At 39.8% G+C, this 26,903-nt stretch overlaps 1 protein-coding gene across 1 annotated transcript in view; it reads right to left on the bottom strand.

Annotated features, from left to right (window-relative positions):
* SOX5 (SRY-box transcription factor 5) overlaps positions 1-26,903 on the bottom strand; it is a 990,465-nt gene that overhangs the window by 819,611 nt on the left and 143,951 nt on the right. Inside the window, exon 3 of the mRNA XM_082419737.1 lies at positions 1,093-1,169. The gene's annotated coding sequence lies outside the window, so the exon portion shown is untranslated. The remainder of the gene's footprint in view (positions 1-1,092; positions 1,170-26,903) is intronic.

The raw sequence follows: 26,903 nt of genomic DNA, 5'->3' as shown, positions 1-26,903 counted from the left end.
AACCACTCTTATTTATAACTCTGATAAATGACCTTTCATTTATAAATTTATAGTGTATCCATAATTTCTTTAGGGAACCAAGAGGTTCATTCAAAAAACTGCCACAACATTTGTCTATGCAAAGATGATGGATATGGTTTATGAAATTAAATGCTTTTAAAAATTAAAATCATATTGCCAAGAAAAAGGATATGCTCTTTCCTGGTTTGCTCACATTTTTAAATGATCACAACTACACTCTCAGCAGTTATAATGCTTAATCTAGATAGCATATTAATATAAATATGTCCAAATATATTGTTGTTATGGTTGCGGAGTATCAGTATGAACTACTGGACATCAAGTTCACTTAACTTTATTTTTTTTCTAATTCTATTCCTCTGTAGTAACCTATAAAATATATAAAGTATCATTAGAATATAATATTTCTTATTTATGTTTACTACAATTACTGTATTTAATTTTTCAGGACTACTCCCAGCAAACTGCATGGTTTATTGTAACCACAGACTATTAGAAACTATAATTTAAATAAAATTACTTAAATAAAATACATATTTGCCAAAAATTAACATTAACTAAATAAGGAGTCTTTATTTTATCCCAATATAGACTTTGCTCAATTGGAGAAATCAAAGAAGGAGATGATGAAAGATAACAAACTATCACTAAAGTAACCAATAAAAAGCAGAGTAGTCAATGTTCTAAGTGTGAAGAAGAAATGTACATTGTTACTATGTGTGCTGTGTTCTGGTGGCTTTCCTACTCCTTCATCTGCCATCATTTACTGCCTAGGTAACACGCAAATCTCAGCGCTTCGGCTTTTTCCAGAGTAGTTTTACTTTTTTAATCTATCCTATTATTACGGAATCTGCAAAAGAGTGAACCTGACTTTAATTATTTGATTTGGTTATATGAACAACAATCTCCAAATTGCAACTTTCTTTAGCATTAGCTCCTCCAGCCCCCAAAAAATTATTGCAAATGCTTGCAAAATTTCTACGCAAAATATTTCTTACATGTTGAGTGTTCTATATTCTGCTTAAAACAAAGATAATATTAAAAATAAAATACAATAAGCAGTTTACATACCCCAGTGGACCGCTAGCTCCTTGTGGGCAGGAACATATTTATCATCATCTTTGGGTCACCGATGGCCAGCACAGCACCTGAGATATAATGCACACTCATAAATGTGTTTGAATGAATTAAGTCAGACAGTGCTGTCTGGAATCCACTTGGAAGGTAAGAATTCAATAAAGTAACCATTCTATCTACCAACCCTCTTCCTCTATATCCTATACTATTAAAGTAGCAGTGCATATTCTTATACATTTGAATGACAACTTTATCCTGAAAACTCAATTCTCAAAAATAATCGTTTCTAAATGCTTATTACATTACATATTCTTATTGTCTTTGGTTCTGGTGGAGGCTATACAGTGCAGTGTTTGAGATCATGTACTTTGGAATCAGGATGATACATGTTCAAATCCTGGTTCCACCACCGGCAACTTACATGGTTTTGGATAAGCCACTAATCTCTCTAAATTTCAAACTGTCTTCAAAATAAAGATAATTTTAGTAACTTTCTAATAATGTTCAAAGGATCAAAGGAAACAATGCTTTAGCGCACTGCCTGATACACAGTACGCCCTCAATAAATGATAACTACTCTTTGTATTCCTTCCTCTTTCCCTCCCTCCCCTTCTGAAGAGCTAACCTTACTCTGGCCTTTGCCTTTGGCTACTGGGAGGTAATCTCTAGGACCTCAAAATGTCATGCCTGACAGGAATGTCTTTGTTTGCCTGAGGGCTTTGGCCACAAGATAGTCTAACAATGTGATTTTATGATGGGGGCCTTGAGTCATGCAGTATCACTTCTGCCTCCAAAACTACCTGGAGACTAAAGGTATCAGCCCAACACTGACGTCCAGGAGGGGCTAGAGACTAACGGTCAGCCACGGGAGTGATATGTGATCAAGTCCCAGTAAAAACTCTGGCCACCAAAGGCTCAATGAACTTCTCTAGTTGGCAATGCTCCGTGCATACTGTCACATGCCAATGCTGGGAAAATAACATGTTCTGACTCCACAGGGCAGGGTGATAGAAGCTCTGTGGTTGGTTCTTCTAGCCTCAGACCCAGCCTTATATAACTGCTTTCCTTGGCTGATTTTAATCAGGATCTTTTCCCTGTAATAAACTGTAACCATGAATATGACAGCTTTCACTGAGTTCTGTGAGTACTTCTAGCAAATTTTCAAACCTGAGGGCAGTTTTGGAAACCCCTCAAACACGCATTTGGTGTCAAAAGTGAGGGTGGTCTTGTGTAGAGGACTGGCTCCCTCAAATTCTGTGGTTGACTAACTGTACAGTTCGTTAAACTCTCACACCTTCCCTCTTTAAATGTGGAAGGCCCCAAAGCTTTGAAAGACATCTCACCTTATCACTCAAGTGAATGTAACAAAACTCTCACTTAACAGTGAAAATCACTTTGAATTGATGGTGCTTATGTATATACTATATGTTGTTTTATTTTCCCATGTACAAACAATAAAATCCTCCTCCAGTAATAGACTCAGAAATGTTTTGTTTTGGTTGTATGAACAGCAGTACTGTTTAGAAGTAAATGAGTCACATACAAGTAAAATTTCTAGAGATTAGTAATAGTAGATCTGTCAAGTTCAGATAGTAGAAAGTTAACTGAAGAGGTACATTGGTTTTCAAACAAAATATTAATTAAATCCTATGCTTCTTCTGCATCTCCTAAATGCAGTATGCAAGAGGCTGTTTGTAACCTTGTTTAAAAAAAAAAGCAAACTTTTTTTTTACAACTATCAGTTTGGTAAGCAGAATTTTAAGATGGTCCACAAATTCCTCCCAACTTGTGAACATGTTCCTCAGCATAATCTCCAGAGTTGTGAATATGATGGGTTTTACCCCCATGAATAGGTTATATTATTTAACACAGTTGACTTTAAAACAGGAAGATTATCTGCCTGGGTCTAACCTCATCACATAAACTTTTTAAATCTTGGTCTAGAGGTCAAAGACTGAGGATGATGGAGATTTGAAGCATAAGAAGGATCTGACACACCACTGCGGACTTTAGGATAGAGGCAGCAGCGTGGCAAGGAGTACACACAGCCTCTAGGTGCTATGGGCAACCCCTAGCAGATAGCCCCAAGGAAACGGGACCTCAGTCCTACACACAAAGAGCTGAATTCTACCAATAAGAATAAGTTTGGAAGCAGATTTTTCCCCAGGAGTGTACAGGAGTGTACAGGCAAGAACTCAGCCTGGCCAATCTTGATGCCAGCCTTGTGACACCTTGAGCAGACAACCTAGTCAAACCACGCTGGGCTCCTGACCTGTGAGCTAATAAATGGGACTTGTATTAAGCCACTACATTTTTGATAACTTGATATATACTTACAGAAAGCTAATACACACAGGAACTGAGGATTCTGTATGTATTTTATTGACCTCTCTTCAGTCTTTCACTCTGAAAACAATATCAGTTATGTGCCAGGTTTCACTAACCATAGAAACCCCCATTTACCAGTTACCGTTGCCAATACTGAAAAGTCATGGACCCACTCTGAACAAGAAACAGAAAAAAAGGTACTACGCCATATGCTAAAGACCGAATGTCCTCCCAAAATCCATATGGTGAAACCTAATACCCAATGTGATGATATTAGGAAGTGGAGTCTTTGGGAGGCGCTTAGTTCATGAGAGTGGAGCCCTCGTGAATGGGATTAGTCATCTTATCAAAGAGACCCCAGAGAGCTCCCTATCCCCTTCCACCAAGTGAGGTTACAGCGAAAAGACAGCCATCTAGGAAGCAGGCTCTCACCAGACACCGAATGTGCTGGCGCCTTGATCATGGGCTTCCCAGCCTCCATAAGTATGAGAAATAAATTTCTGTTGTGTTAAGCCACCCAGTTTATGGTATTTTTGTTATAGCACCCCATATGGACTAAGACAAAAATGTAATTATTGTCTCTTCAGTAGATCATTTGGAAAATTCAACTCTCTGCCTCCTATGTGGAAAGTGTTGAGAAGGTAACTCTTAAATATGCTGTGAATTATCTCCAAATTTTCTTGGGCCATTTTAAGGGTAGAAGTAGGCAGTGACTGTGCCTTCTTGAGGCATATGTGGGAAACTACCATATGTTCAGTGCAGAAGACACAGAATCTCTAAGTATCTGAAGTGAGATTGGGGGTCACTTAAAAAGAATCTCTCCCAGGAGTCTTCGTAGAACATGCTACTACAATTGCTCCCTGTCTCGTACCCTTTTTATTCATTTACTACAATGCTGCCATGTTTATTTTTATAAAACACAAATTTTATCATGTGTACCTCTACTCGAAATGACCAGTTTCAATGGCCTTCAAGATAAAGTCATTAGTTCACTAATACATTCAATATTTAAGTGCCAAGTTCTATACTAGGTGATAGGGACACACTGATAAGTAAAACAGATAAGGTCCTGCTCTTCTCTGAGATTTGCCCTTTCAAAAATATCCTTCCCATCCCCATCTTGTTCAACTAGAAAACTATGATTAATCTTTAATCCTTAACTTGGGCTTCACTCCTCTGGGAAGCCCTCTTTGACCCTCAAGCATAATGAGGCACTCCTTCTCTGTGCCCCCATAAAATACTGTACCTAATCATATAATAAAATTGATCACATTGTATTAAAATTGCATGGATTGCATGTCTGCATCCTCCACAAGCAGAATACGGGAGAAAACTCAGGAAGCATGTGCACCCCAAATTCCTAGTCAATAAGAGATTATGAATGGGTAGGTCCTCTTGGGAGAAGCTGACACTAGACCTAATCCCTCCTGTGGGGTAGAATCTACAGGATATATACACGATGGAGGGAGAGTGTTCTAAATTGACAGTAGGAACCAGGCTGGGCAGTAAGGACTAACCTGTGCTACCCTACACATCTTAGGTATGCTGTGATGATAATTCCTCCTTCCCCTTGCACCCTCTATCTCAATTATGAGTTCCTGGAGGTTCTGCCCAGAGTAGACCCTCCAGAATGCAAGGTGGGAGATCAGCTACTAGTTAGAACATAGGGGCTATTAATCAGCTTACTTAGTGAGATAACAATCTTGAATGACAGAATTTGAGAGTGAAAAGCGATTGCAAGATTTCCAAAATATCCCGGTGAAAATGCAAAAGCAAAATGTAAATCCTAAACAGATAGAGCCAGTATGGGAACTCGCATGTATCTAGGGAGGGAGCGGGCAGAAGTCTAGGGAAAGAAGAGAGGCAGAGCTCAGAGGCGGGGGCCAGGATCTCTCCATATCTTGGTATTTAACCAACAAGGAGGTGGGGCAGGAGAATATCAGGTGGATAAAAGGGACCTAAGGGCTGACAGTCCTCTTTCATGGACATTACTTGTTGGGGAGGGCATGGGAGAGGTCACAGGCCTCTCAGGGAATCCCTATTGTAAGTCTTACACCCATCTAACCTGGTGAGGGAGAAATGAAAAAACACTAGTGAAGGAAGGTGCCCAGATAGATTGAGTTAAAACTGGTTACTATACCTCACGGGTTGTGTGCATGTGCAAGGAACCTCAAAATGTCTGTACTCTGTTCCATCCTCCCCAGTCCCAACACAAACACACACATACACACACACACACACACACACACACACAGACACACACAACACAGAGGAAGACTGGGAAAGCCCTGAGATGGGGAAAGGAAGAGGGACCTCAAATTCAAGGCAATGGTATTTGAGGCAATGGTATTTGAGGCAATGGTAGGCCAGTAGCCACTCAGGCTCACATCCAGGTGGGGCTAATTACATCAGCAAGGACAGAGGGCCCCACAGGTAGAGACCCTGGCCGAGGGAAGATGCCAGGAAGGATACAGAGGGCAACCCCAGGGCCAGCATGCATACATGTGACACTCCACACTACCGCGCCAGCCGCAATGATACACAAACTCCCCATAGTTGGTTTCTTTAGTGGGGACAGGGGCAGGGGAGGGCACAAAATGTGAGCAGTCATCCCTCTCAGGGTCAATTAAGTGCAGGGTTGCCACCTGAGAGGGATACTTCCTTACATTTTACACCCAAGGTGCCCCTCTCACCCCACCCTACCCTGGATGGGGAAATAGAGAAACTAACAAACAAAAAGAGGTGATTTGATAGTAAAGACACTGAGTTATTCTGTGCTCTTTTGAGTTTACTTTTTATTATCTTTCAATCTGCACAGTAGGGTAGGGACTCAGGAGCAAGAATACATTATGGAAACAGCTCCATTTTCTTTGTATATTAGAGTAGAAGTGGATAAATTTCGACCCAATTAGATGTGTCCCCAAAATTATTACAATATCTTATCAGATAATTTTCCTATTTAAATTACTCAAATTGTTATAAAAATCTTTTTTTCTTTATAACTTCTTAAAGCAAATCAGATCCACTTCTTCCCATACTATTTAAAGTTACATGTTACCTCACTCAACATACAAAAGGGACCAAGAACATCAATTCTTTAAGAGTCAGTAAGGAAGATGACCACCTGTACTCCCCCGCCAGCCTCAAGCATCTTTCCTAGTGTCCTCTTGTGAAGTCTGCCCCAAAGACACATGGTCTAAAATCTTAAATTGCTATAAATCTCAGATACTAGGGTAATTTGATGAATTTAAACCCTTAAGATATGTGTTGTGGGGCTTCCCTGGTGGCACAGTGGTTGAGAATCTGCCTGCCAATGCAGGGGACACGGGTTCGAGCCCTGGTCTGGGAAGATCCCACATGCCGCGGAGCAACTAGGCCCGTGAGCCACAGCTGCTGAGCCTGCGCGTCTGGAGCCTGTGCTCCGCAACAAGAGAGGCCGCGATAGTGAGAGGCCCGTGCACCGCGATGAAGAGTGGCCCCCACTTGCCACAACTAGAGAAAGCCCTCGCACAGAAACGAAGACCCAACACAGCCAAAAATAAATAAATAAATTAATTAATAGAATGTTTAAAAAAAAAAAAAGATATGTGTTGTGGTTCCTTTTACAAATTTCAAGAATTTTCACATGTTCCATTTAATAACTCCGTAGGTAGCAGCACTGTTTTGCCAACTGCAGTTTGGATCTGTAGGCTTTACCTCCACACTCTACCTGCTGGCTGAGTGTTCTGGAACAAGTCATCTGATCTTTCAGTGTACTTTATTCATCACATTAAAGGGTAGCCTACACAATTCCCAAAGTTCCACCCTGATCTAATATTTCTACCACAAATAGATGGTAACTTCTGACAGTATCTTATTAACCTTTCTAATTCAGGAATGCAATCACAAACAACATTAGCTGATGTGTTACCGGTTCTCCTACCAGTAGAACTGGTAGCATGAGGAGGGAGAGACAGAAATGCTCAATGAGACTTGAGTGGTCAACAGTAATCATAATCAACACTGATATTCTGTAGTAGTTCCTATGAGCAGACACCATGCCAAGTGCTTTACATGTAATATCTGGCTTAATTCTTACAAGAGCTCTATGGGACAGGTACTTTTATTATACTCATTTTACAGATGAGAAAACTGGCACACGAGATTAAGAAATGTGCTCAAGGTCACAAAGCTAGAAAGTCTTTAGTTACCGATGAAACTCCTATTAGTTGCAGCCAAAAGAACTCAACCAAAATACAGTGAAAAGTGCAAGACAAAAGAAATTCTAGAATCACTGTATATTAGAAATGTTTAACATAACCATTTCTGGAACTAAAGTTAAATAAGAATGCAGAAAACTTATTGCTCAAAAAATTTATTTTCATGAGGTAGCATTATACAGATGCATGCCAAGTTGAAATCGGAAAGGACATAATCATTTCCTCACTCATTCTACAGGTGAGGAAAATCGGTTTACTGGGGAAACGGCAGGACTGTGCCTGGAATCCAGATCTCCTCTTTTTCAGTCCAGTGCTCTTTCTAGTGTGTACCTAATCCTTTGGGAAAGGCAACAGTGGTTGACAGTGTTGGCTGTGATGCCAGACTGCTCAGTGTGAATTCCTGTTTTCACTCGCCAGCAGTGTGATCTTATGTCTCAGTTTCCACATGTGTAAAATGTGAGTAATAATACCTACTGTATAGGGTTGTTGTGAGAATTTAAGTAATTAATACATAAAAAAACACGTAGAACCATCCCTGGTACCCAGTCAGTACTTAAGTGTTGGTCTTTATTATTACTACAATAGCACGTTTGGGGGGAATAAAGGGAAGCCAAAACATCAACAGCCATCCAGCAGCACAAAGACTAGAGCAGATGAGTCATGTTAATACCATTTGAGATATCCCACTCTTTCCATCTAAAAGTTCTATTCCTTAACCCTCCCAAGCACACCATATAGACAACTGGGAGTAAATTTCTGTCAGGACTAGAGATAAAGGAAATGCTAGAAGAAGTAATTTACTAGCAAAGTTTTAGGGAGGACTCAGCTTCCAGACTTAGCTTTATCGTTCACAACTGGATTCTAGAAAGCCAGGTCATGTCTCCAAGTCTCAGCTTCCTTCTCAGAACTTTCCTATAGAGGGATACTTCTGGAGGCTTCGCAAGGTTTCACTAATAGCTGAGGCCAAAAAGGAGATTTCTGATCTTAATTTTAATCATTCTAACCTAGTGAACAATATATAACCTTTAATTACCAAATCTTTGTTTTCTTGTTTTGCATCAGATTTCCTGCCATTATTAACAGGCATGATTATAGGAAAACACGTGTAATTTGCAATTCAAACAGCCTTTAATCTTAAAAGAATTTCCATGGGTGGAAGAAATGGCGCACAAGTGCCCTAGCTCCGTCCCTTGCATAGCCCACCACTTGCTCAAGCGATCTTAACTCAAAAAGGAGGAGTGCTGTACAGCTTTAAAATGACTTCATTCCCATATTTACATATTTTTAATAGGGCTATGATGAATCTCCTTCCGCTTGACTCCTATTTTGAGCTGTGATATTTTAATCTCCATTCTTGCTGCAACTTAGCAGATGAATGTGCAGTGTGACAGAGCTCAGAGGAAATAGTATAAATAAAGCAAAGTGGAGCTATGACATCTCACATTTTATAGCTTTTTTATTGTAGCCAAAGCATAAACAGAGCACAGCTGTGTTATACTTACCGCTGTGAGCACTCCCTCAGTCCTCACCCCCTATTGCTTTTAAAAAGACAGTGCTCTTATTCAGAAAGCTTTGGCTGTGGGTAGCATGGCCGCACCGGTGGCAGTCTCTACCCCAAACCTCTACCTTTGACTCACTTCTCCTCTTCCAGATGTAGATTTGTGGAGTTCCGCATCATTCCTCTGACTGAAAACCAATATGCCAACAGCAGCCCATCCTGTACTGTAGCAGAAGCACCCTGCTCCTACCTATTGGAAGATGGCTCCACAGCCAAAGCTATAATTTTCACTCCTCAACAGACACACTGCACCCAAATAACTCACAAACACTCTCTTAACAGGAGACACACAACTAGCTGGAAGTATTCAAAACAGTGCACTCTCTTAATGAAAGCCCCTTTTAGAATGAAGAAGCTGTATTTTTCACTTTCAAATTAACTCTTAGTCATGTTTGGGTGAAAGTTGTAAATGCCAAAAGGGCCAAATACAGTGAGAGTGAGAAGAGTGGTGTTCACCTGTGCAAAATCACTCCACGTGCTAAAACAGTCGTCAGGTTTTAGAATTTCTCAGGCTGTTACATATTTCATTAAGTCCAAAGAAGACAGAGGAAAAGACAAATAGCAAGCACCTTCTACACTCTGACGAATACAAGGTTATATACGCAGGGTTGATTAGTCCAGGACAAACACCTGATCTAAGAGGAGCCAATCAGAGTTCTTCCCAGAGATAGTTTATTTAAGTAAAATGGAAAAACAGCAAGCTATAGAATTCCTGTGCTGTCATCAATGGTGCCGTTTCCTCCAATATGGAGAAATCTCTATTGTAGCAAGAAAAAGTTGACATCCAAAGTAACATGGACACAGGAGAGAGGGGTATCGAGCCCTGACAGAGTATGACTCCCTGGTCCCAAGCATTCCTGAGGCCCATCCAAACTCCTGCCTCCCCGCAATTTGGTTATTTGCCTTCCTTGTATTCTTTCACCCAACCAATTCCAGCTTTTTTTTCTTAAGCTGCCTCAAATTGCGTTTTATCACTTACGAAAAAAGAATCCTATTTCACCTTCCAGAAGAAGATTCTTTTTTCAGTTGGATTAGGATTTATTTCTTTCTTTTTCAAATACCACCACACTATTTATGGGAAGGGAGGAAAACCCTCTGGGTTTGTAGAGGAATGTGTAATGAAATTCAAAAGACACATGCATCCAAGTGAAAAAAGAATATAGGGGCACAGTAGCCTATACACCAGTGAAGTGAAATGAGAGACAGGAAGATTGATTTGCATCATCATTAACATGGAAGGAGAAAAGCGGGAGAACACAATGACGGCGAGAACCACCTCCATTGACATACGTCATTGTTTCGAAACAACGGGCCCAACTGGGCTAACACAGGGGCAAAGTTGGTATCCCAAGCTTCCCAGCTATCTATCCGCCCAAAATCGCTCTTCTGCCAAGCTCATTGTCTACCAAACTGCCAGCCCAGCCCAGGGATCTGATTAGCAATTTGCACTTTTGTGAGAGGATTAACAGAATTCCTTTGTTTTGAGGTCGGATTATCAAACTGCATCTTTAAAGAGGTGTGACCTCATCCAGATTCATAAGCCTGCTCCCTTGAGAATGGCTTGGATTTTACTCCACGTGTGCAGCATATAATTTCATAAAGGAGTTACTGTCAAAACATGGTACTCATTTCTTGATGTGTGCGAAGAAGCACATTCGTAACGTAAATAACCTCAGACGTTTTGTGATACTTTAAAATAACCCATCTGGTGGGAAAACAAGGATTTTCAACCCATTTGGTTCCAGCACTAGTAAATTAGTGTGCATCTAGCTCTCACAGAAGCCGGAGATAAACCCCATTCCCAAACTGAGACTCATGATGCCTTTATTTTTAAGAATATTCCAAATCAACACTTATTCTCGAGAAATTTTTTAAAAAGAAAGCAGAATGCACACGAGAGTAAACTGAGGCAAACCGAAGAATTTGACGGCTACGGCCAAAATGATAATGATATCAAATTGTTTACACTGCATGGTTTATATATCCAGCTTTATCCAAATATAGATGAACGAGGAAAACACAGTAAGAGTTTTGTACTTCTAAGTCTGTTCAGTAGCAGGGAACTCATCAGAAAGAAAGTCCCTGAAGTTTCCACCAAAGTTTGAAACAAGTAAAACATCCAAGGGGGGACATCTATAGGGCAGTATGCAACAGGTTGTGAAAAATTAGCCTTCAGACTTTGCACTAGTGTAATTTTTACTTGAGACGGCAATCACAGATAAAATGCACAAAAGCAATCCAGCCTCTGGAAGGCATGCATTACTGGTGTGAGAACCGTATCTTGGGAAGTACATAAATGCCCATTCAGCTACAAATGGCAAAAGGGCAGTCTGGCCACAACTAATGCCCCAAAAGCCAGACACTGCTGAAGATCAAGCGGCAGCTTTATTCGTTGACAAACTAAAAATCAAAAGAGTTGATTTTCAGGTGCTTGTCTTGGACAAGCAATGAAAGTATCTTGTTTCATAAAGAAGAAACAAGTATATTAAATGTGTTTATTTTAAATATTAATATAGATTGTTACCCCAAAGTTGATAGATTCGGGAATGTGTCTTCAAGTTAGGGAACTTTCAATTACAGCAAGAGTGTATTTACTAGGCAAGCCCTGATAAATAAGGTGTCAGGTGTGTTGGTCTGTTTGTAAGCATAATACGTACACACAAGACTATTAAATCTATGGTTCTTAATGAGTGGTTGTGTCAGTTAATGAATTCACCTGGAAAATCTTTTTTAGTACAACTGTCATGTACCCCAACTTATAGCCTGTGGGTGGAATGAGAACATATTTTTCTGAAAAATCTCGACTGGAATTCCGTGAATCCCTCTTAAAGAGCCCTCTCTTATATTTGAAAATAGCCCTTCTATCTCGATTATCTGCTTGCTAGTCTTGCCTTACTAACTAAATTGAAGTGTCCTTGAAAAGGTGGATCATGTCTCTTAAGAGCCTCCTACAGTGACCTGCAAACAGTTTGGTGTTCAAAAAAGTTGGATAAATAAATTCGAAAGACTTTTGTTTAATTAATAGGGGTATTATAGAAGTTATCAAAGCAGATGAATACTTCAGGGAGAGTAGAAATGAAAAAAAATAATTTAACAATAACTTGACTTTAACCCTAAAGCTGCCTACACGGAATTCAAGAAGAAAACAATGTGCATTATTTATGCCTTCTCTAGCCATAAATACAGAGCACCAGCCAACATCAACCTTGAATTATTCATTTATTCAACATATATTTATTGCATGTCTCCATTTGCCAGGAACTATCTTGGGCTCTAGAGTCAGAGCAGTAAACAAAACAGACCAAGCTCCTTGCCCTCGTGCAGCTAATATTCTAGGCAGGAAGATAAAAAATAAACAAGATAAATGAATAGATATATCACTATGTTAGTTACAGAAGTGCTAAGGAGAAAAATTAAAGCAAGGGACGATAGAAAGTGTTTAGAGGAGGACTAGATGAAATTTTAGAGGAGAAGGAAGGGCCTCACCTAGAAGGAGCCATTTGGGTCAAGACCTAAAGAAAGTGTTGGAATGAGTCACTCAGTATTTATGAGTATGCAGAGCAAGAGCCTGTCGGCAGAGGGAACCTTGCAGGGGTGCAAAGGTCCTACGAGGGGCAGTGCCCAGCTTGCTAGAGAAAGGGCAATGGGCAGAGGGAGGGAGGGAGGATAGTAGTAGAAGGACAAGCAGGCAAGGAGAGGGGATGGGGACTGCCTCTGCTCTCTGAGGGTCACAGTAAGGACTTCCCTGAGGAAGAAAGCCATTGGCGTGTCCTGAGCAGAGAAGGACATAATCTGACTATTGTGCTTCACCCATTCAAGGCTCACCCTGGCTGTCATGTGAAAACAGACTGAAGGGGAATAAAGTTAGGAGCCCAATTAGGAGACTTTGGCCACAAACAGAAATGCAGTGGCTTGGACCAGACTGGAAAGTGGAGATGAGGAGAGGTGGTCAGATCCTGGAAATATTTTGAAGGTAGTGCTGATAGAGTTTTACCCAGGGATTAGATGGGCTCTAAGTGAAAGAAAGGAGTCAAGGGTGATGAAAGGTTTGGGGTCTGAGCAATGGGAAGAATGGAGCTTCCTTTCACTGAGCCAGGGAAGACTTCAAGGGGAGCAGGTGTGAGGAGCACATCCAGAGCTCATTTTCATGTGCCAAGTGGAGCGGCCAAGGAGCCATTTGGGTGGGTGTGTGTGGAGTTCAGGAGAGAGGTTACAATGTAAAAGGAACTTATATTCTCAGACAAAATTGTCCTAGCTCTGACCACTAAAAGTGGTTGCTCTTGGGCTTCCCTGGTGGCGCAGTCGTTGAGAATCTGCCTGCCAATGCAGGGGACACGGGTTCGAGCCCTGGGAAGTTCGAGTCTGGGAAGATCCCACATGCCGCAGAGCAACTGGGCCCGTGAGCCACAATTACTGAGCCTGCGCGTCTGGAGCCTGTGCTCCGCAACAAGAGAGGCCGCGACAGTGAGAGGCCCGCGCACCGCGATGAAGAGTGGCCCCTGCTCGCCGCAACTGGAGAAAGCCCTCGCACAGAAACGAAGACCCAACACAGTCATAAATAAATAAATAAATAAAATTAAAAAGTGGTTGCTTTCAAATGAGTCTTTATTTAGAAACTATGACACACTGCTATATTTAAAATGAATAACTGACAGGACCTACTATATAGCACAGGGAACTCTGCTCAATATTCTGTAACACCTAAATGGGAAAAGCATTTGAAAAAGAATAGATGCATGTATAGATATGTATATAACTGAATCACTTAGCTGTACACCTAAAACTAACACAACATGGTAAATCAACTATACTCCTATATAAAGTAAAAAGTTAAAAATAATAAATAACCAAATAAGTAAATAAATACAAGCTATGACAGAATTCACAGTATTTTTAATAACCGTCTTTCAAAAAGTACAGAAATCTGTATATAGCCATTTGATTTTAATAGAGATAATTCCTTAAAGTTCATCATTTACTGATAAACCACAGGCAGCTAAATTCATACTGTCCATGTATGTAACAAATACCAAAGTAATAGCCTTGGTTTGGTGGTCTGATTTGATATATGACTAGTGTTTAGATAATCCAGAAGAACAAATATGTAGTACCATCCGTGGATATGTACGTCTCACTTTTTTTTTTTAGGAATGACAAGGAAACGTACACACATGCTTCTGAGGGACTGTTGATGAGACCTCATGCTGAGCACATTTTAAGTTTCATGTTTTATCTTTAAGATGTATGTGGAAAATAAAAAGATGTATGTGGAATTTTAAAAATGAATTAAAAAGATTAAATGTTTTAAAGTATTTGCTAAATTACCTGACTTTCCCCCAAAATCATTAGGTAAAGTTGACTTTGATAATTGTAAGGTACTTTACAACTAGTATCATCATCATAGCTATCTTTTATTAAGCCCTACTAAGTAGGCATTGTGTATTAGTTTTATACTATATACCAGGCCCTGCATATTGTTTTGTATGTATTAAATCATCTAATCCTAATGTCAACCCTATCTTATCCATAAATATTCCTTACACTAAAGCCAGATGTCTCCTGACAAAAATTTATAGAGAAATTTCTTCTCCTTCAATGTGAAACCAAAAAGCAACAGTGAAGACTAAAACAACATACATAAATATATGGTACTGGAGACAATTGGGAAAGTTGTACTCCTGTGTACTTGTAATTTAACCAGGAAATGCCTATCTGAACAATAATCCTATACCAAATGACCTGTACCAAAACAAACGTCCCATACCAGTGAAATGCCATCCATTACAGTGAACTGACAATAATCGGAGTTGCCAGTTAACAAAAATTAAAATAGAAATATTTATTGTAGAAATAAAGAACAAGTAATCTAAAACTCATGGCTTTTAATAAACAGTGAGGTTTACAGTACAAAATATTGGGGGAGGGGGAATAAGGTAATTTCTTAAAAAACAATAAATATTTAATCAACTGTTTATCAGATATAAACTGGATGTCCAGAAATAAATTGAAATAAATAGAAAAATATACTTCCACAGTCTTGAGCAGTTCTTCCAAATCCTCCATCCATTTAAGTTGGCAGGGCATATTAGTGGTTTATTTGGATATTGTCCACAGTTGTAAATGAGCATCTTTGATGCAGTATTTTGGCACTGGACCATGTAAATGATTATACTGCTATATATTTAATGTAGTAGATATAAAACTTGGACCCAAGTATCAACTTGAGAAAAGCATAAAACTCATCAAAGACCTTCTCTAAAGTCATCAATGTAAGTAGCTTGCAAACCACGGGGTTGCTGACTACAGCACCTCCATTACCGTGGTCATTCTAGTAACCTTCCACTCTTCTCATATCTTGTTCATCCTATCGCTGTAGCTGCCGTCTCTGCAAAAGGAGTGAGAAGCGGCACAAAGCATGCTTCTGGGTGAGCGCAGAGTCAGATGTGGGTTACATGGGCGCTCTATCACTCACCCTATAAATCCAGAAGAGGTCCTGGTGAAACACACAGGGGAAGACATACACACTTCTTTGACATCTTTCATATGTCATGAAAGCCGACTCTAATTTCCTTAGAAAGAATATCAAAGTGCCATCTTTTTACCGTCATTTTAAACTAAAAAGGAAAATAGGGCTAATATACATAATCAGTGAAATTAAGTAGGCAAAGTTTATTTCTCCAAATCCTACATCTTCTTTGATGACAAGCTTTTCTTGTCATCAAGAAAGTGGGGGAAGAAATGCCACTTCTTTCCCCAGACTGTCTCTGACAACATTAGAGTCCAATTTATTTGTTCAGTGAGGTTGAACTCAAGGTGACCAGCCCACAATTATACTATTCCCTTTGCTTTCTCACCCTCATCAAAATGCACCTACTCTATGTTCTATTAGTCAATGCCCAAACCTTAAACTTCCAAGATCACCGCTGCCAAATGATAATACAATCAGTGTCAAAATGCCAGTGGTTAAAGACAGAAATTTGGAATTGCAAGGAAACCTTCAGAGGTAATTAATTCAATCCTTCACTTAAAACTGGAATCGTCTTTGCTATGTCACTATCATCATCTCGGATTTGGGCCAACTCTACAGCCAGAGATCAAAAGTCACTTCATTTTGAGGCAACACCTCCAATTTTAACTTTCCTCTACTGGTCTCAGTTCTCAAGTTCTACACAGAATAACTTGTGTTTTTCATACCCAGATGCACCCAGCTCTGTGCCCTGAAATACTGATTTCTATGAATCACATCAAGAGACTACCTTCTGCTAAGCTCCTGGTTGGCTTTTGAAATGAGACTCATGAGCAAGAGATCATAGAGTAAGACAAGCGTGAGGTCAGGATACATATTTCTTCAGCTCTCTCCTTGCAGGTGACTTGCAGAGTCTAGAGGTGTGTCTCCACTCAGGTGGGCCTCTCCATAAAGCTCCCCTCTGCTGGTCCCTTGGGCCTAGAGATGTTATCGACACCCTGCTATTATTACTCCAAGAGTATCAGTCAGTCCTTTTTTTAAATTTATTAATTAATTTATTTTTATATTTATTTTTGGCTGTGTTGGGTCTTCGTTTCTGTGCAAGGGCTTTCACTAGTTGCGGCAAGCGGGGGCCACTCTTCATCGCCGTGTACGGGCCTCTCACTATCACGGCCTCTCTTGTTGCGGAGCACAGGCTCCAGACGCGCAGGCCCAGTAGCTGTGGCTCACGGGCCCAGTTGCTCCGCGGCATGTGGGATCTTCCCAGACCAGGGCTCAAACCCGTGTCCCCTGCATTGGCAGGCAGATTCTCAACCACTGCGACACCAGGGAAGCCCCAGTCAGTCCTTTTTAATAACAGTTTTATTGCATAGAATTCACACACCATACAATTCACCCATTTTAAGTGTACAAGTCAATGGTCTTTAACATATTCGTAAAGCTGTGCAACCAGCACCACAGGTAATGTTGGAACATTTTCATCACTCTAAAAAGAAGCCCCACACTCATTAGCAGTCACCCCCCCCCTGCCATTTCTTCCCAACCCCTCAGCCCTAAGGCAGTCACTAAATCTACTTTCTGTTTTTATAGATCTGGCTATCTGGACATTTCATATAAATGGAATCAGTATGTGCTCTCTTGTGACTGGCTTGTTTCTTTTAGCTTTATGTTTTCAAAGTTCATCCATGTTGAAGCATGTATCAATACTTCACTTCTTTTTATTGCCAAATAATATTCCATTGTATGAATATACCATGTTTTATTTGTTCATTCATTAGTTGATGGATATTTGGGTTGTTTCCACTTTTTGGCGATTATGAATAATTCTACTATGAACACCGTGTACACATCTTCATGTGAACATACGTTTTCATTTCTCATGAATTAACCTAAGGAATGGAGTTGCTGAGTCATATGGTAACCCAACCTTTTGAGAAAATGCCAGAATCTTCTAAGCAGCTACCCATTTTACATTCCCTTCAGTGATGTATGAGGGTTCCAATTTCTCCATATCCTCACCAACTCTTGTTATTATCTGTATTTTTCATAGTAGCCATACTGGTGCATGTGAAGTGGTATCTTATCGTGGTCTTGGTTTTTTTTTAACCCTGTTTTTGTTTTCTTCTTTTTTTATAAATTTATCTATTTATTTATTTATTTTTGGCTGTGTTGGGTCCTCGTTGCTGCGCACGGGCTTTCTACAGTTGTGGTGAGCAGGGGCTACTCTTCGTTGCAGTGAGCGGGGTTCTCATTGTGGTGGCTTCTCTTGTTGCGGAGCACAGGCTCTAGGTGTACGGGCTTCAGTAGTTGTGGCACGCGGGCTCAGCAGTTGTGGCTCGTGGGCTCTAGAGCGCAGGCTCAGTAGTTGTGTTGCACAGGCTTAGTTGCTCCGCAGCACGTGGATCTTCCCGGACCAGGGATCAAACTCGTGTCCCCTGCATTGGCAGGCAGATTCTGAACCAATGCACCAGCAGGGAAGTCCCTATACCCTGTTTTATATCCTTATAAGGACTACCTTTATTAAATTCTCCTCCAATCATTTCATTTAAGTCCACCATCTGTTTCCTGACAGACCCTGAATGACTCAAAGGCTAATCCTTTTCCATATTTTTGAAGATTGTTTTGAATCCTTTCCAAGTTTTTTTTTCAGGCTAAACAACTCCTCTTTATATGAACTATTAGTTTCCAGATTATTTATCCCCCTAATTTACCAGCTTTAGACATTAAATTATCAACGTCCTTCAAATTATTTTACCCATAAGTGACATACGTGAACTGACCAGTATACATTTTACCATGTGATTATCTCATTGGTTATGGACATTATATTTCTTCTATCAGTGTTGTTAAAGATGCCATTATATCTTGTTTGAGCAGCTATGTCCTACTGTTGGCTTATATGGAACATAAAATCAACTGGAATATCTTGACAATGGACTATCAATTCAGATATCCCATTGTTGTAATTGACTGATTGATTTAAAAATTACATGGAGAATTACTTTAACACTATTAAATTTCATCTCTTTAAGTTTTGGCCAACACTGAGCCTATCACTGACTTCTGAGTCATTTGGTCCTGAGCACCAAATGAGATAAAATGGGTTAAAGTGCCAAATAAGTCTTTGCCAAAAAAAGGCAATCAAAGTGTTAGTTTCCTCTCTTTCTTACTTCATCAAAGTTCTTAATAAAAATAACAGAGGATAAGCCAATGAATAGAATGAGTGGCACCTGACTACAGACATCTCTTTAGATTGATAACATATACTAATCTATATCCTTTACATATGGTTCTTTAATATTAATCCATATTACCAAACTGTCAACCAAACCAATTTCCTTCCTAACTTCTCAAAATTCTATAATATATTATGAAACTACATTTTATAAAAGATGATAACTGATAATAGGGTAGCTCTGTTAAGAAGCATTAAGTTAATTTTACATGATTGGCTCTTAGAGAACCCATACTGGCTTCTTGTGAACATTGTTTTCCTTCTAAGTGCTCAGAAACAACTGACATTATAATGCAATCTAGGATTTTACTGAAATCCTTAAAATATAACACTTAAAAAATATAAACTTTTCTTCCACTTTAAATTCAGGGTAACATTTACTCCTCTTGAGTCTTCTGACACTTCTTGTCTTCCACATGTTTTCAAATTTTACCAAGAATGGGTTTTCAAAAATAATGTCTACCACCTCCTTCCCCAATAGGTATGAGTTAATTATGGGCACTCTGACCATTCAATACTTGAAATCAAAACATCAAAATATGTATCACCCTTGACTGTTCTCCCTTCTGCATCCCCAGCTCCCCACATCTAAACCATCAGCCAGAGCTATTCAAAATACATGAAATCTATACCACTTGGTTACGTCTCACTAACTCCACTACTGCCTCTCTAGTACAAGCCAGAATCACCTCTAACTGAACTACTACGGTGGTCTCCCCACTGATCTCTCTGCTTCCATCTTTGTCCCCCTACAGTTGACTCTGCACACAGTAGCCAAAGTAAGTTTTTAAAAATGTTCATCTGACCAAGTCACTCCCTCACTTACAACCAGCTTCTCATCACATTTAGAATAAAATCCAAGGGATCTGACCCTGCCTTCCTTTCCAGTTTCATCTCCCTAATGCTCTCTCCCACCCTCATCACCCACCACCTGCTTTAACTACACTGGCTTTCTTGCTGTTCCCAGAACTTAACAAGTTCAGTGTTTCTGCTGGGTTCTTCCCTTTGCCATCTCCTCTCCCTAAAGTCTCCCCATAGATCTTCACGTGACTTGTCATCCCTCAGGTCTCAGGTATCATCTCCTCATAGAACTTTCCCTGTCCTCTTTATCTAAAATAGCACTTCCACAACCTAAATGTTTAACAACAGAGGAATGGATAAAGAAGATGCTGGACATATATACAATGGAATATTACTCAGCCATAAAAGAAAATGAAATAATGCCATTTGCAGCAACATGGATGGACCTAGAGATTGTCATACTGAGTGAAATAAGTCAGGCAGAGAAAGACAAATATCATATGATATCGTTTATATGTGGAATCTAAAAGAAGGGTACAAATGAACTTATTCACAAAACAGAAGTAGAGTCACAGATGTGGAAAACAAACCTATGGTTACCAGGGGATAAGACAGGGGGGAAGGATAAGTTGGGAGATTGGGATTGACATATACCCACCACTACATATAAAATAGATAACTAATAAGAACCTACTATATAGCACAGGGAACTCCACTCAATATTCTGTAATGGCCTATATGGGAAAGGAATCTTAAAAAAGAGTGGATATATGTATATGTATAACTGATTCACTTTGCTGTACACCTGAAACTAACACAACATTGTACATCAACTATACTCCAATGAAAATTTAATAAAATAAAATAAAATAGCACTTCCAGCCCTACTCCTTACTCTACCGTATTTCCTTCATTCAGTTTATCACTTTCTCTAAGTATTGTACATTTATTTGTTTATTTCTATCTTCACCCCTAGAATCTAAGCACTTTCAGAGCATGGCTTTTTCTGTTTTGTTCAACAATATGTACTTGGCCATCTATAATAATAACCAACACACATAGTGAGCACTCAAAACAAATTTTTTAAGTAAATTGAATGAGAACCCCCAAGGAACGAATGTAATAATATAAATTCTGATCTTAGTGGAAACCAGGAGAAACACGCAGGGCTGAGGGCAGCTTTGGCACGTCTTCCAGTCACATGGGCTACAGGAACCCCACAAGACAGCATGGTCTTCATTCACCAACTGCATCAGTCAACAGACCAACAGGTGCAGTCTGAATCTGCTGAGATCAGGGAACCGCAGCATATGAGAGCCTTCAATCTCGAACGTGGGCCGTGAGTATTTTTTTCCCTATCTCAGCCACCACTCTCCCAATTATAATAAATGAATAAAGTAGATTGAAGCTAAGGAAAAATAAAACAAAATTAGAAGCTGGCAAAATGCAAGCCCACTGCCTGGGGCTGATAGATGATGACAGCTAGCAGACAAATCCTGTTCCCCCTCCTAGATTCTGTCTACTAAACAAATCAGCAAGCTCGTCAATATCTGCACGGCATTTACCTTCTGCGGCAACAGCTGCTGCAAAATCACGATGCTGACTTTTTGGGTTGTGGTCTTGCTCATGGGACACATTTATAGGCCAAGCAGGGTCAAAAGATAACAGAATGACAACCAATATTATAGGAAACGGTGTTGTAAGGGCTTGGAAGATAAACAGCTTGGGAGTCCCCTACTGAGTCTACCACTAGCCCCTGTCCCTCCCCCCAATAACTGGATGTTTGCATGATGAGATGTGAAAAGTTCATTCTTGTGCTAGTAATTAACTGTAAAACTTCCAAGAAAGACATTCAGTGACTAAACAGAAACTTGTGAGATACATAATCTTATACCTGGATTATGTTTTAAAACATGATCTTTTTCATGAAAACTAGTATTCAGTGTGGAAATTATATTTTAAAATGGCAAAAATCTTCTATTCTTCACAAAATTATGATACGATTCTATTTTCTATTGTAGCATAAGAGAAATTTTGTCTCTCATCTTCAAAGAAGAAAGAAGAGATAGGACCAAATACAACATATACAATACAACAAATACATCTTTCCCTAAAAGTTTCAAATGAAAATAGCATAGGAGGAAAGAAAGGGCTTTTATGATTAATTTTACAGGCAATGGTTTCCAGGCACTTACATGAAGTTAAGGATGGCAAAATATTCTTTCTTTTTCCGTAAATAACTTTTTTTTAATTTTTGTTTTATTTATTTGTTTTTATACAGCAAGTTCTTATTAGTTATCTATTTTATACATATTAGTGTATATATGTCAATTCCAATCTCCCAACTCATCCCAACCCCCCCTTTCCCCCCTTGGTGTCCATACGTTTGTTCTCTACATCTGTGTCCCTATTTCTGCCTTGCAAACCGGTTCATCTGTACCATTTTTCTAGATTCCACATATATGTGTTAATATACGATATTTGTTTTTCTCTTTCTGACTTACTTCGCTCTGTATGACAGTCTCTAGGTCCAAAATATTCTTAAAACATCCTGCATTAGGAAAACATAAAACTATGAGTGGTTTAGTTAATGAAACACAATAGTATTTCAGAACTGAGACTCTGACCACCATTAATTAATTAGGGGAAAGGTGACTGGAAGAAAATGGGAGACACAGCAGACTGCCTGAGTCTATTTCAAGCATTTTCTCATGAGGGCCCTGAAATTCTTCAAAGTGTGTTTTATCACTTACAACAAGAGAAACCTTGCATCTCTCTCTGGTGAATCATGCCCGTTCGTACCAAGTGGCAACAAAGGGTAGAGACATCCCAAGAGAAGGCAAGTCTATACTCACCTGAGAAAGAAAAAGAGAAGGTCATCAAGACCCTTACTGCAGCTGAGAGAAGACAAGACACAAGACAGAGAAGTGCTAGGTACAGATCAGCTTCCCACTCGCCTTCAGCAAATTCTACTGATTTCAATCATCTGTGCAGAGGCTGCTTCCCAAGCCTTATTTGTGCAGGAACGCCACTCCCACTGGCGATGCCATTCCTGGCTGACATCTGTTGACTGTCCAGACCAAGCTAAATAAGTGGCAACTACTGGGGAGAGATGTCAAGGTCCTTGTCATTTGAAGAGGTCTCCCAGAGCAGGTGTGGTTATTCCCACTTCTCCTCTGCTCTCAAGCATCAGGTACCTACCTTATTAAGGCACTCACCAAGCTGTAGAACTGGTATTTGCACAAGTGGCAGTATCCCTAACAGACTGTGAGAAAACATGTGCAATTCTTTTGGGGACGCATCTGGAATGGTAAGTACCTGAAAGAGCTGATCAGTGCTCATTAAGGTGTGAGCAAAAGGGTGTCCTCTTGTTCACATTTCCCTGAAGTTAAGAATGAAGATGAAAACACAGTAGATGTGCGTTACGGCAAACAACAAAAATAGTATTTTTATTTTTTTGCAACCACAATTTTCTTACTGGCTTTCTACAGAAGTCTAAAGTATTTTTTTTCCAAATTATGACAAATGTTTTCACTAGATGGTGGGCTTCCAGAGGCCAGAGATAATTTTCTCTCCCCTAAAATAAAGCTTGATGATCTCACAGATTCTCAGTAAATGCCTATTGATTAATGAGTATTCTACTAAGGCCAGCTAGATATTGATGATTCTCCCATTTTTCTTCCTGTTACTCACTATACCTCCCCTTAAAAAGAAACTTGTTTTAAATGATCAGGCCCTTTCTTCTGCAGTGAATAAGAGCTTTATCTAAAATGTGCCACCACAGGGGTGGGGACTGCAGGGATATTCACTCAGGCACAGAGGCTGGAGGATGAGAACAGAAAACACAGAACTAGATTTTTTTAAAAAAGAGCTACTACTTTGTCAGCAGCCTCAGGTCTTTGGAACCCAGAAGCCACAAATCAGTATCTGGTATCAGCCTTCTACAAGGCTTAAACAAAGGAAATTTTAAGAGAAGAGCCATTTCAGAAATAAGAGTATTAATGGTGACTTAAAGAAAGTAGAAATAATTGGAAAAAAAAAAATTCTTTCCCTTTTGCTCTCTGATTTTCTGTGTGACTTCAGGTGTATGAGCAAGTCCTCCGTGTCTGACTTTCCTTATCTATGAAGCTGGTGGGAAAACCACTGAACTCCACTAACTGTCAGTAATTCTAATAGGAATTAAGTTAAATATTTCTACATTTTGTGACCCTTAAAATTCCCAGAGGATGGCTAGCATGGTGAAACAATACTATAGCATCCTCCTTATGGCAATAAACCATCAATAATGTGTATTCAGGACTGCTATCTCTTTCATTACCTATTCCAGGGCGCTGGAAAGAAGTAACTTGTGTTATTTTGTGGACCCTGACAAAAGCAGAGCTGGTACCTTGTCAGCCCTGCTGGTACCTTGTCACACTACTGCTTCTAATCTTCCAGAACTCTCAAGCTGAAAACCACTTTCAAACAGAGATTTCCTGGGTACCGTTAGCACTGACATCAAACCTTCAGTTCAAAGGTCACATCTTCTCTCCCACTCCCCTGCCGTCTGGGTCTGGCCTGCCCTCACTGAACGAAATGCCCTCTTTATCTCAAAGAAGTACAGGCTGCTATGAGAAGGAGTCTGGGGAGGGAGGTTACTGATTGCAATTGTTTGGAAGATTCTCATAATTGCAGCAAGGGATCCATCCTCTCGTGTCACCTAAGTTGGAAAATGGGTCAGACATAATGCATTTGGTTAAGTGTCTAAACTGAAAAGGTGCTATTTTATTTTAAATGGCATAGTCTTCACAAAGGCTAAGGTTACTGGTGCAATGCTCTCTCATTTTAAAACGTATCAGGGACATGCCCTCTGAGGGTCAGGCTTTCATTTGCTGATGTTAATTCTCAGCTGCCTGCTTCTCGTCCTTCATTGTACCCTGTGTCTTAGCTGGGCACGCTCCTGATTCCCTGCTACATCCAGACAGTCCATGTAAATAGTGTTTATGTTAAGGAAGTCATGTTCAGTGTGACTGGAGCACACAGAAACTGATGTTGTTGTCACTTTAGATTAAGCTCTTATTTTAGTAAAGGAGGCAATTGGAGCAGGCGGCTGAGTGGCCGAATGAAATATTCAGCTCATTTCATTTAGAGCTGCCTGGTGTCCATTGTTCATGGCGGCAAGTCTAGTTAACCATGTCAGTGCCGGCACGCAGCAGCCCCCGCTCGCTCACGCATCCTCCAGCTAACACTTTTTGTCATCCATCAACACACCTAGAAGTGATCAGGTGAGCGATGTAGGCACAGTCACCCCTGGATGCATCTTTGTGAACTCCTGTCCATTTGTGTGCTCAAAACGGATGCTTTCAAGGTGTGTGCAGAGTATGCCTCAATTTCCAGGTACAGCTGGAAGATGGGTGAGCACAAAGACACTTGGGACACCGGGTTTTTGTGAGTCAGCTAAACTTTTAAAATGTAATTAATGTGTTTACCAAAGGAAGAGGTTGGGCTTAACTCCTTGAAACATGTTAACTACTGCCCTGAGACAAGGAGCTGCTGAAAACACAGGTAGACACCACTGTCCCAAAACAATGCACTAGCTATGTAAATTATTGTTTGAAACTTACTATTTGGAAGGACTTAGGTATAGAGAGCCTTCATAGTACTTTGCTACTTTCCTGGGAGTGCTAATTGTGTTCTGGCCATATTTTGGAATTTGAGGCACCTGTTCAGAGACTCTCCTACCATGACAATATAATCCAATCCCACCAAAAAGTCGGGTTTCTCTTTCCTTCTCTCTCTCCCCATCTCCCTCTCCTCATCTCTCTCTTCCTTTCCCCATCTCTCTCACTCTCTTTCTCTCCCCCACCTCCATCCTTCCTTTTTCTTTTGACAACTTACACCAGAAAAGGTGGTTGCAGGAAATGATAAAGTAAATATTATTTTCGTATATCAAATTCCTGGTTAAGTTTTTCGCCCATAAAAAAAATGCTCTATAGATGAATGATTTCATCACTTCAAGACCCTGAGAAGGTAGAAACTCTTCTTTGCTACAACTTACAACTTATAGAAACTCTTCTTAGCTACAATATTACAGATATTACTTAATGTCCATATAAATACCAGTCATCACTGAACAAAAATAACTAATTTTTATTATGGAGACTCATTCAACTCCAAAAACACAATGAGTGACAAATACATAGTAGGCTCTATGCTGGGCTAAGAGTAACCCTTAATTTCATGGTATCTAAATATTTAATAACTCTTCTGTGGATCCAGGTTTTGTGGGGACTGAGAGCTTATGCAATTTTAGAAGAGAATACAAATTAAAATGTTTAATTTAACATGAAAGTGAATATTTATTTACAGTGGAAAAATCCCAACAAATTATTACTTTAAAATGCTGAGAAATATCATAAACATCACAAAATCTGGGGAAAAAACATAAGATTCATCTTAACTAGCTCCCCAACCACACCTCTCTAATACTTTTCCCCTACAGTTGTTGGCTACATACTCTCTGATTGCCTCTTTGTAAATATCACTTTCTATAGAGAAAATGGAAAGATAATCCATTCTTTTATCTAGTATGTTTACTCAAATTGTTTTTTTAACTATTCACAGTTGGGAATCAGAAAACATGCAACTGCACAACACAAGATACTTGCTGCCTGCATTACTGCTACAAGTTTCTGCCCTAAACACACAGATATTTAAGAAAGTCTATTTATGTAATATTCATCAAAAAAGAAAAAATGACATGATGCATTAATAATAGCATGAACTGCATTAGTCATTAAATTCCTAACAGGAGAGAACTTCTATTGTGACTGGGCATTGATACAAACCATAGCCTCTATTTATAACACTATACATCTAATAACACGAAAGTTTTCCACAGAGTAGCTCCTGGCTCTGTATGTTTCAAAACTAGTTGCATTAGGTATCGGCACTGAAGGGACGTATCCATAGGACATTACGGCCTCTGGCTCCTCACCTGTGTGTCACGAGGCTCTAGTAAACTGGCAAAGTGGAACATCATCAATGGCTCCACCACTATACATGGAAGTTTGCAAAGAACATACCTATATCCCACCTAATTTAAAATCACTGTATCCCCAGCGTGACTCCCCACCACCTCCACCAAAACAAAGTCATGGCCTCTCCAATGCCACTGCAAAACAGAAAAGGAATGGGGAGGGAGGTTACAGTGAAGGCACTGGTCATAAACGATTGCAG

The sequence above is a fragment of the Balaenoptera physalus genome, assembly GCF_965194825.1.
Source record: "Balaenoptera physalus genome assembly, chromosome: 13".
Taxonomy (NCBI): domain Eukaryota; kingdom Metazoa; phylum Chordata; class Mammalia; order Artiodactyla; family Balaenopteridae; genus Balaenoptera; species Balaenoptera physalus.
This window is presented reverse-complemented; position numbering and strand designations above follow the sequence as displayed.